The sequence below is a fragment of the Spermophilus citellus genome, assembly GCF_964194105.1.
Source record: "Spermophilus citellus genome assembly, chromosome: 15".
Lineage (NCBI taxonomy): Eukaryota > Metazoa > Chordata > Mammalia > Rodentia > Sciuridae > Spermophilus > Spermophilus citellus.
Genome location: NC_138195.1, coordinates 40,540,379 through 40,553,145, shown reverse-complemented (window position 1 = coordinate 40,553,145; position 12,767 = coordinate 40,540,379). Strand labels below are relative to the sequence as shown.

At 31.4% G+C, this 12,767-nt stretch overlaps 1 protein-coding gene across 4 annotated transcripts in view; it reads left to right on the top strand.

Moving 5' to 3' along the window:
• Positions 1-12,767, top strand: part of CTNNA3 (catenin alpha 3) — a 1,724,633-nt gene that overhangs the window by 1,589,235 nt on the left and 122,631 nt on the right. The gene's annotated exons all lie outside the window — the stretch shown is intronic.

Genomic DNA, 12,767 nt, shown 5'->3' with positions numbered 1-12,767 from the left:
AGAGCTAATAAATGAGAAGTGAACTATATAGTGCAAGCCCTATCAATTACTAAAGTATATAAAATTACAGAAATTTACTTAAGTAGTCTTAGAGTTATTATAAAAGTCACAGAATAGAATACCCTGCAGCAGACCTAGTACAAATAGAAAACTGTCCATTTATATTACCATACACTATACACGAAAATTGCTTTCAGATGGAATAATTGGCTAAATCTAAAATTAAAATCATAATTAATAGAGAAAATGTACAAAGTATTTGATATTAAGATTCAGTTAAATTTTCTAAGCATTAAAAAGAAAGAATTCATAAAGAATTATTAAATTGATCTATTTTAAAATTCTAAGTACCAATAAAACTTCCTAAACAATATTAAAATTTAAGAAGATAACTTGGTAAGTATTTGCAAGAAAGAATAAAAATGTGTGATGTCACTTATATATAAAGACTATTAGTATTAAAAATAAGAAATGAATTTCCTAATCCAGGATGAAATGTAATTACATAATTCACTGATTTTTCACCCATAAAAGATATGACTAATAAATATTTGAAAAATATTTAGCCTTGACATTTAATATCAAATAATTTTTAGATTAAAAAGATTGGAGAACTTTGAAAATAGGCAAGGTACAGAGTGTGGTAGCAAAAGCCTGAAGTAGTATACACATAATTTAGCAATATGTATGAACTAAAAACCTTTGTAAACAGTTTACATCAGCATAATTTATATTGTAATCTATATGTACTTCAGTGATTCTATCCCAAATAAATAATCTGAAAATATATTAGTATAAGAATAACTGCAGAATTATTCAAAATATTAGGAAAATTGGACTGTTTAAATTAATGATGTGTTGCTATATGAAAAAGAATCCACTGAAAATAAAGCCAAGATATTTTAAAAATGTTTTTAATGAAAAGCGAAAAAGTAGTCTAATCTAATTTTTTAGTATAATATGTATATATGGCTGTTTTCCTATGAGTGTTTCTTCTTTGTTTTGTATGTGACCAAAATTATTTATGACATAACTCAAACCTACTTGTAGTCCCTTGAAAGAAAAATACACTTTTCAAAAATAATGGCAGTGAAGAGATTTCCCTGCACATTTATTTATTTATTTATTTATTTTTTTTAGAGAGAGTGAGAGAGGAGAGAGTTAGGAGAGAGAGAGAGAGAGAGAGAGAGAGAGAGAGAGAGAGAGAGAGAGAATTTTTAATATTTATTTTTCAGTTCTCAGCGGACACAACATCTTTGTTGGTATGTGGTGCTGAGGATCGAACCCGGGCCGCACGCATGCGAGGCGAGCGCGCTACCGCTTGAGCCACATCCCCAGCCCCTTCCCTGCACATTTAATTGGAAAGTTATATATATAACTTTTTAATATTATATATAAATATATAATGTTATTATACATAGAATTTCATAAAGAAGTCCTTTGAGATATCAGTTTATATTTTTCCTTCTTAAAGTCTTTACACTTTTTTTTCAACCATAGTTCTATAGCTGCCAAATGTCCTCTCATTCTTTTTCATATACAGAATAATTCAGTTTTGACCTGTTTCAGTTTTTGCAAAGATTCTAAACAATCTCTTGGTCTCTCTCTGACTCTCTTCATATTTCCTTTTCTCTTTCTGTTTGCATCCCTAATTTTCTCAAATATAAATGCATAGATATATTACATATATATATATGTAATATATATATATATATATATTACATATATATATATAGTACATAGGTATAAATATGCCTTTATATAGGAAATAAAATTAATAAAATTACACTCAATGGTATTAAATAAAAATCATGTTTTAGTAGGTGGATTTTGGATAATTTAATTACAGTTTAGTCTTCTGTTTTAATTGCTCTATTACTTTAAAAATGTATTGATATTATGTGATAAATATGTATTCATTTTTTAAAAATGAAGTTTTATACTGGCTCAAGGGTAATGACTATTGTATAAATTAAATCACACCATACAAACTTTACTGAAAGTTTAAGAGCAAATTAGAGCACAAAAAAGCATTATATGAAGCCAGCATTCAAACTTTCTGAGATAGAGAATATGTGAGTTTTAAATTATCTTATGTGATATATATATATATACCAAATTCCAATAGTTAATGCTGGTACTCTGCCATTGTCATGACCCTGTGTTTCTAGAGGGCAGAAACTACAATGATTAAAACATTCCATGGAGAAGAGATTTGTAAAAAAACAATAGATATAACACAGAAAAAATTGAATCAAAACAAGAACACCTGATATTCAGTGAAAAAATTCTGAACACAGGTCTGGGACTTGGCATTTTATAACACAGATTAGAGGGAAGAGATTAAAATTCAGTGGGTTTAGAATTGGGAGATTTAGATCATTTTCACTTTGGATGGAAAAGAAAATCTTGGAGAGGTAGCACTAGAAGTATTCCAGGTTTTGAGAAATAGCAAGGATCCCAGAGAAATAAAAGAGAATTATAGAAGATGCCACTTTTCCTCCTCTATCACCATTACTAAGAGCATTATCCATTATGAAAAAGTGTACTTCATAATACTGAAGAAAGAGAATGTTCTTTGAGTAGAAACCATGCCCAATACTCACTATATGCAATGTTATTAGAAGAAGATAAAGTGGGAATCAAAACAGCTCAGCTGATGAAACCCCTCCCTCTAAAAACAAATAAAAACCAGAAAAAGTAAAAGTATACTATTATGCCTCTAACTGAAATAAATTTCAAAAAGTAAATAATTGGCATTATATGCATATATATTTGATGTCTCTAAATCTAGACTCAGAACATGAAAATCAAGAGAAATTAACCCAAAACAGGAAACAATGATTTGATAAATCTTTGGGGGGAATTAGAATTAACCACCATCACTAACAATAACAACAAAAATGTGGGAAAAAACTTAATGAAAAAAGATAAAGAGTAAAAGAATCAAAACAGTGACCAAATGTTCAAAAGGAAATAAACTCAAAAAAGTTAATAAATGACATTAAAAAAATCAGAAATAACCATGAAATAAAGAGAATGACTGTGAGATAAGGAAGAAAATGATCAGAGAAAAAGAAGTAAAATGGTAGAAAAATTTGATATACTTTTTGCTCTTACATATAATTACTGACTTTTTCTACAGGTGATGATTTAGATCACTTAAATGGCTTTTTATACTTGCTTCTCCCCTCCTTCGAATTCTTGATTGTTTGGTACCTTCATGTTTTTTATTGTATATATGATCCTTGATATTATTTTATTAATAATTTATTTTGATATTTATTAGTTATGATGAAACTTCCCATTATGTATGATGAAATGTTCACCTTTACCCTTTCTTCTGCCTTCTACCTGATATTCTATGTCTCATTTACAACACAAATTCTCTTCACTTCTTCTTATATTTCTGGGATTGGTTAGATTTATATTCTCAATAATTTTAATTCATGCTTAATATATAGGTTGATTCTGAAGTAAAGATTAATAACATTTTTGTTGTTGTTCCATTGATATAATTAACCTAGATACACAAAAGAAGAAAATGTATTTCCAATAGAAAGCTGAATTAGAATTTTCACATAGTGTAAAGTATCCATAACTTTATTTGGAAAATATTATATCAAGGAAAGAAACCTGAAGTGAGAGCTTCTTTAGCTTTCTCACCATGGGGTAGTATGAACAATTATACTAGATGTATTTATGCACAGGGTCCAGAGCAGGAGGGAAAAACAATAAAGAACAAAGCCATGCGAAAACAGAAGTATTGACAGAGAAAACAGAATTGCATAAATAAAGAACACTGGAGTGATAAAAAAAAAGTAAAGTACAGCAAACAAAAAAGGACTCTGGACCACACTTAAGGGAATTTCAGTGAGTCACTGAAATTTAGTCATTTAAATGATCTAAAATGACTAGTTTTACCTGAGAGAACTTAATATGATAATTGAATAGATTCTAGTTTTGGCAATTCTCAATTGTTGCTGACTTTTGTCTTAGTAGCTTCAGTAAATCATGATATGAGAAAAAAAGTGTTATTAAGAGAAATGGACAAAGAATAGGAACCAGAGAAAAATATACTTAAAGCAGTAACTTAAAGGAGGCAAATGAGCAGGACAAGGTTTTTGAGATTTCTGAATGTTGGAGTGTTGAAGAGAAAGAAGAAATGGATAGGGATAGAATGAATTGTTTAAATGGGGGATGAAAACTATAGTCAAAGATGACATGGATCATAACAATGGAAGGGAAAGAAACAATTAAAAAAAAACATGACAGGGCTGGGATTGTGGCTCAAGTGGTAGAGTGCTCGCCTAGCACGTGTGGGGCATTGGGTTTGATCCTCAGCACCACATAAAAATAAATAAAGATATTGTACCCATCTAAAATTAAAAATTAATATAAAAAATGACGAATATAAATATAAGCCTACATGGGTTTACATGCTGTTTTTTCTAGTCTCAGTTTGAATAATGAGCTCATAATCACAGATACCATTCTTGTCTATTCAGCACAAAATCTTCCTACAACTAGTCTCCCTATATGGAAAAAAATCATATTTTACTTGCCTTTTAGCAGTTATCACTTCTTAGGTTATCTAGTTTATTTATTTATATATTTTATGCTTGCATATCCATAACAGAACATAAGCTATATGTAATTTGTCTTATTTGTTGTTTTATTCTCAAAACTTGCAATAGCATATGTATGTGTGTGTGTGTGTGTGTGTATACACAATATGTATAAGTTTAAGTATGTAAAATATGTATAAGTATACTTATATGTATAAGTGCACAGAATATGTATAAGTATGTGGAATCTGTATATGATGAATATATATTTAATAAGTTCTAGTTGAATAAATTAAGAAATTAAAAATTAAACACTTGAATTTAGAAGGAACCAGGAAAAAAACAATCAATCTCAAAAAAAAAAAAATAGTAGGTAAACTTAATCATCAACTGTTGAAACTCTTTTTTTTGTTTACTTGTTTGTTGATACATATGTAGATCCCTATGTAGAACACTAAGATATTAATTTTAACTTTCATATGGCATTAGAGACACTAGTTAGGGAGCTGTAACTGAGACCCTTGGAAAAGCCTAGAGTTATGATGAACAAATAAGTCAGAAAATATCTTGGTATATCCAAAGAAAACATGGCAGAATGACAGTAGTGATAAAAAATGAGACTATTTGCAGTGATGACACTACACAGGGAAATTATAAAGGTTGGAGATGAAAGTTGAAATGATTTGCTCTTCTTATATACAGAAAAGATTTTTTAAAAATTAATACTCTGCTGCATAGAAAATTATGTAACACATTTTAAAATTTCTAAGGAATCTTTATAGTAATGAAAATTGGAACCAGTAGAATAAACTTTCCATATCAGAAGATGAAATTAAAATAAAGGGGATAAATTAAGTTAGAAAATGGGAAAAAAGAATAAAAAAGAAAATGTCGAGTGAATATGAAAAATACAATAATTACATAAATTATACTAAATATATAATTATTACTATTGATTTTTTAATATAAGTAAGATACTTATTTTTTTGTAAAAAAAAAAGTAAGGATTTGGAGTCTATCATGTTACATGAAATAAGCCAATCTCTAAAAGCAAAGGTTAAAATTTTTCTCTGATATGTGGATGCTAACCCACAATAAGGGTTTGGGGAGAAAGAATAGAAGTTCAGTGGATTAGACAAAGGGAAATTAAAGGAAGGAAGGGGGTAGGAATAGGAAAGACAGTGGAATGACTGGAACAACTTTCCTGTGTACATAAATGAATATACCACAGTGAATCTCACCACCATACACATCCACAAGACTGGGATACTTATTAGAATAAGATATATTCCATGCTTGTATAAATATATCAAAAGAGATCCTGCTGTTATGTATAACTAAAAAGAACCAAAATAGTAAAACAATAGAGTAAATCCAAAAGACAAAAAGTATCATTGAACAGAGGCACATAAGAATTTTATTTTCTAGGAACCATGGAATAAGAGGAGGAAACCTTTCTAAATGAATAAGGAAATGTATGAAGGTATGAATAAGTGGAAGGAATTTGAGAAGTAAATTCTTCATGGCTTCTATTTGTTAAGTGTTGCCATCTATTGAATGTAAGACTAAGAAATCAAAAATGGAGTGACAGAGCTGCAGTAGATCTGGATAGGTCAAAGGTAGTAAACATGTATTAGTCTTCACCTTTTTGTTTATTAAGGGAAAGGTAAATATATTTTCTCTTTGTATGTTCTGAGAAGACTAGTTGGGCTATATTTAATCATAATTCATAGACTGGAAGGAAATTTGCAGCAGAATTAAAACTACTAGAAAGGATAGATTAAAATGACTGACTGTGTCCAGACTAGAAAGCAAGAAAAATGTCCCTGGAAAGTAGGATGAAAGTGAAACTGTAAGATCCTGTCACCTGAGACAGGGTGAGGTTATAGGCTTTGCAGATTTCCCTGCTCTGAATGTGTCACTTTGAAAGGAATTAATGTCTGATTGTTGATATACTTTGAATCAAATTGGAAAAGATTCTGCTACATCAGTGAATATGGAAGTATCCTAAACTGCAGCTAGTGTGTTAGAGGAGGATTCACAGCTTCATAGAGTGAGAACTCATTGGGAAATAGACACATTTCATGTTTTGCAAAAGCTAAATACCCCAACGTTCTCACAATCTATAGGTGTCACTTCCACAGGCATCCACAAAACAAAGATATCGTGTGTTCAAATTTTAAGAAAGGCAGGGTAATAAAATTGAATTTAAGGTTCTGATAATCACTTGTGCTGGAACTGGATCCAGAGTCAGCTAAATTTTAGGTCACATAAACTTTGATAAATCTATAATTGTTTTACAATGGATAAAATCTTTTCTTTTCATTTCCAATTTTGTTTCAAGCTTTTATTTTCTCAGACACTATAATATTTTTCAGAGGTTACATTTAGCAGTTTTATATCTAATATATTCCTTAGTTCCACCTGTGTCACATTTCCTTCACTGAAGGAATTTCAGCTGTTCCTAGGGGGGTCTGGAAGAACAGAGGAGATAGTTGGCAGTGCATGTTTATCAACAAGTAGCAACCAATGTGGCTCACACACTGCCCTGCATATAGATATTTAAGTGGCTAGATAATCAATAAATAGAAAAAGAATATAAATAAGGAAAGAATTATCTCTCTCTCTCTCTCTCTCTCTCTCTCTGAAGTGCCATTAGATGCTCTGTTTTCTCATTTTCTTCACATGCTATTTTATTAATAAGGTGCAAAATAAAGGCTATACTTTGATGAATGGTTACTATAACTACCCAATAACAAATACTTATTTCATCATTTGTGTTGTAAGGATAGTTTGATTATTAAAATTTCCCTTATATAGTTAAAGAAATACTGGTAAAACAAATTGCTCATAAATATGTACGTGAAATTGGTTTTGAATCAGGATTGGCTCAGCTTTAGAATCTGGGCATCATATTACACATTTTTTTTAATCCAGTGCAGACATAGAACAAAACCCAGCCCTTTTCTCATGAGTGAAACAAATGGGCATATTATATAACATACCTTGTGCTGCTAGCCATAAATATGTTAGAATTTTAGAAGAGAGGGAGTATCAGTAGAGAATAGAGTAAGTGCAGAAAGAAAATATGAAAAAGTAAAACATATTAGACTTTGAGATGCAAAGATTGAATTGTGAAGGAAGATGATGTAAGTAAGAAAACCTACAAAGAGACATTAAGAAAGTAATACATTTTAAAGGGCATTTAGAAACAATTTTTATTTATATAAAGTAGGAAATAGGAAACTATTCAAGAATTATGATTAGGGAGTCATGATAGAAAGAAACAAAATCTAGGAACAATACATGGGAAGAATAACAGGGCCTTTTGGGTGGCACTGCTCTCAGGGACTCAACTCATCAGGGTCTGGTCACAGTTAGAGAGCCATCCAATTTGCAAATTCTGTTATAGCCTTTCCCAAATGAGAAAACTTTAAATAAATTCATAGGACATGTACTATACCAGGAGTTGTATAAAAATCCTATAAAATTTGATGTGGCCATTTCTGAGTGTTGGCCAATGCCACTTGTCACACATTTGGCACTTCTTCCAGCCTAAATTAAAGACATGGAACAGGTTTACTCTAATGATTCTGTATAGCTACAAATACAGCAAGATATTTTCTCACTACCCCCTGTGATACACTCATTCTGGGGTAGAAAAGTCAGGCATTATGGTTTTAAGTTTTCTCCTTGATAAAGGGCTAGCCAAATAGTTATATAAGCTATTATGATATCAACACAATTTTGGAATCTTCTACCAGCACCACATTTCTTTTATTTAGCCTCTGGTGCTTTTTAGAACCAGGAGTTAAGACTTGCTAGAAGAAGATAAGTGTTTTTCCTTTGTATTAGTTTGTTTCCCAGGAAAGCATCTTCTGGGATTCTGGTTAGAAGGTAAAGGTCTGTATCAGGGGGCTGGGAATATGGGTGATATTCTCAATGCTAAGTTTAGCATTAGGTATTCCAACCTTCATTTTTCACCCTGATGTCAGTAAAAGTTACCCCATCCCTAAGATAGGCCTATCTTCCTTCAATACAAAAACTTTATTTTATCCCCTTCAAAGAATAACATCCAGAATTTCGCTCTGGTGAGCAAGGGGTAGCTGTTGAGTATTGTGGATTAAGGGAGGGGATAAAATTGCCTATTTCAGTTCCTCTCTTCTCCTCCAAGTCCAGCCAAATATGAATCAGTCTGTAAAAGCCAACTTGATTCTTAATTTCCCCCACTGCTGGTTTGGACTGGCTTTCTTAATCATGCTCTTATTACCACTTCTCATCTCCTTTTGAGTTTCCTGGCTTATCCTGAATATTTTTCCTAATAGTTTTTACTGTTATGTTTTCTCTTTATAAAGATTAATTCTGTTCTTACTAGTGGATTTAGGTAATTAGAGAAAAGAAAAAACAAGCTTATCCGAAGTATTACTGAGGGTTGGAGAGGGAACAAAATTAGATGCATGTGTTAATTTGCCATTTTTACCAGGAATCCCATTAGAATTTACTAGCATTGCAGACATTTACTCTTTAAGATATTTTAAAATTACATATGAGGTTTTTTAAATAAGTGACGGTCCCCTTTTTTCCTCTCCCTTTAAGAAAATTCTGTCTGGGCAATATTTTGACTATGAACTTGAGCAGTTTCTACATTACATGACTTATATAACAGTTGAGAACATTTAATTTTTTCCTTATCTAAGCAGGAGACAGGGTCTAGGTAAAACTTTCCAGATATCTAATTATATCTTATGGTCATATGGTAGGTATTTTTTTAAGTTGCAGAGAGTTATGAGATAAAAGGCAAAAAGTAAGAACTTTTGTTCAAGAAACACAATCATCACATTCATCTTTGCAAAACATATTTTAAGAATTTACCTGTATTGTTAACATTGTTAAGATCTAAAAATTGAAATTTACTAAAGAATAGTAATACTGCTCCAAACACTAATATTTTTAAGCTACATTTTTAAAAATACAGCAGGGTCACATCCCTCCTCATCAGGAAATTTTATATTTTTAAAATGTAATGTGATGTCCACTTTTATCTAAATAATTGGTTTATTAATTTGATAAAATGCACAGACTTTACTAGAAGTCTTATCAACTCTTTTACTGAGAATATACTGGATATTTGTCGTAGTCCTTGGTATTAAGGATATACAAATACCTACAGTGGAGGATTTTATTTTTAATATTTTTATTTGTCAATGGACCTTTATTTTATTTATTTATATGAGGTGCTGAGAATTGAACCTAGTACCTGGCACATGCTAGGCAAGCCCTCTACCACTGAGCCACTCCCCCAGCCTCATACAGTAGAGGATTTTGAGCCAGAGAAGCAACATATAGAATGGAGGGAAGTTGAGAACAAGAAGATGGGCCCAAAGCAAGCAGAGGTGAAAGATGAAAATTTAAAAGAAATATATCAGTCATGAGTGGACTGCCAAGACAGAAGTTCAATTCTGAAAGGGAATTCAGAATGTTGCTAGGAACTCCATATGCAAATAAGAAAAGTAAAAATACCGAAGTTTTCTCACCAGAGTCTACTTACCAGACAGAGGTTGAATATGTCTCTAATAGTCTGTTGAGCAGAAAAAAAAGAACAGGAAGACCCCTCATTATTAAAGTGTCTGAATTTTTAAATTCCATTCTAATGACATGAGAATGAGATCCTGAAGAATACTTTGGAGAGAATGAGCTTCAGAAAATGGGTTGACATGTCTGGTAAATATCAAAATGGTGCTAATATGCCTTCCTGATACTCCTCCATACAACTCCCAGGACCAGTATTTATCAATAAGAAAGAAGGACTGCTTATATTTTGATTATTTATAAATTTTAATAATTTATTATTTATTATCCCTTTCCTGCTAATGGATCGATCTTCCTCATCCAAATATGGACAATCACAAGGTTGTTTAAATATCCCTGAAATTTTGGAACATGATAAAATGTCAATTAGTATTAAAATATATGCCCATCCATATGTGTAATAAGCATGGGAAGAATACATCTTTTTATTTAGTTTTAATTAGTTACCCAAGAGAAATATTTATGTGACATTTTCCAAAGGGTAGAACTGGCTTTGATATTGCAAATAGCAATTCTGACTTTATATTTCTATAATATCCCTAAGCCTGTTCTCAGAATCTTGGTCACTCAACTAGTAAGCCCAACTGTCTGCAAATGAGTCAGGCATTTTGTCATCAGTAAGCATAGCCTATTGCAATCATGTATTAACTTGAAATATGGAGGAATGTGTGGAGCATACGAGATTTCCTGTGAAGCACCTTGCTTTCAGTTTTCCTTGTGTCCAGGAAAGCCTCAGATCTGACAAGGCAATGGTAAAAATGCATGTAAGTTTATTAAACTTAAGGGAAAAGCAAAGAGTACTCAAACTCATGTAGTAATGTTGTGTTCATTGTAGAAAAAGAGTTCTTGGCTGAGGCAGCCACAGAGTGATAGTGGATGAACAAGACTGGGAGGTGGGTTGGCTGTATTCCTCACCTCTATATACCTTGTATTTGGACTTGTATTTGTAAGATATTTCAGCTCTACTTTACTTTTCCACAACACAACCTTGAGAGACAAAATAGAAAATGAGCAGCAGGGGCAATGGATACTCATCTTGCTTCTATTCAGCAAAGTTTTCAGAATTAAACTCTTTGTGGTAGCATAGTTGTTATACAAAATCTATGTGTTATGTCCTATGTCCCACATGCTTTCTGAAGTGAAACATATATATTATAAAATGATGTGTGAACAATAGCAATTTAAATGTTGTAGCCCACAAAACAAGGAATAAAATATATTGGTACATTTGTGTTTTTCTTAAACTATATAGTTCTTATGAAATCTAATTTTTACTTTATTTGACAAGGCTACTAAATTCTTCTCATATATGTTATATACAAAAATGTCTAACGAATAATTAAAAAGATGCCAAATATGAGACATGTAGATCATCAAAGATTTTGAAAAAATGTCTGACTTTTCAACATATAAGTTTAATAAGATTCATTTTATGTTGGAAATAAATATTATTTCAGTCTTTATATTATTTATAAATATTACAACAGAAAGAGAGAATTATTTTCTGTTGTGTTCTGTGATTAGTCTTGAATATTTTCTTTTTGGGGCAGTGTATAGTGTAATTATCTTTTTTTTTTTTTTTTTAAAGAGAGAGTGAGAGAGGGGGAGAGAGAGAGGGAGAGAGAGAGAGGGAGAGAGAGAGAGAGAGAGAGAGAGAGAATTTTTAATATTTATTTTTTTTAGTTCTCGGCGGACACAACATCTTTGTTGGTATGTGGTGCTGAGGATCGAACCCGGGCCGCACGCATGCCAGGCGAGCGCGCTACCGCTTGAGCCACATCCCCAGCCCCTAATTATCTTATTATTATTGCCTTTTCCATGGACATTCTCCCCATTAAAAATCAGTTTATCTTATTGTATGGTGTCTCAAATAATTGGAAATGCTATTTAGTAATGTCAAAGAGAAATGCTTTGACACAAATGGAAATAATACTGCCAAGTCTTTTTACATGATAAAAATATTCATATATACTTAGGTGATAAGTAAAAGGAAAAAAACTTAAATAGCATGTTAGTAATTGTTTATCAAAATGAATTGGACAGCCTAAATACCCTTGCCTGAATTTCTTATTGCAATTTCTTATTGTCATGAATTTGTCAAGAATTTGGTAAAATTGCTAGGTTAATTTCCAAGTTGTAGACCAGTTCTTTATTATGTAAATCTGCAGAGATTTCAACTGGATAGATTTAAATTAAATTATGCATCATCTCAGAGTAAAGGAGACTAAAATTTTAAAAATATAGAGAAGTTAAAGACCAACTAAATAAGAACAGGCAGAGACTATTAAGAACTTTTTGAGGGACTTAGCCACTGTCGTTTCCTTCTTGCCTTTTTAAAATTAATTTTATTATTGATTGTCACACAGAATTTGTATGTATTTGTCAGGTACAATGTGATGTTTTAATTCATGTATATATTGGGTAGGATCTATTGAGGATAACAAATATATTCCCACCTTAAATTTTTAACATCTCTGTAACAGTGAATACATTCAATAATTTGCTTTTGGCAGAGGGATAGGGATAGGCAGGGGAGATGGAAAGCTTAACAAAAAGGCTTCAGTATTTTCTTATTGGATATTGTTTAAATAGTGAAGATGTAGGTGGGTT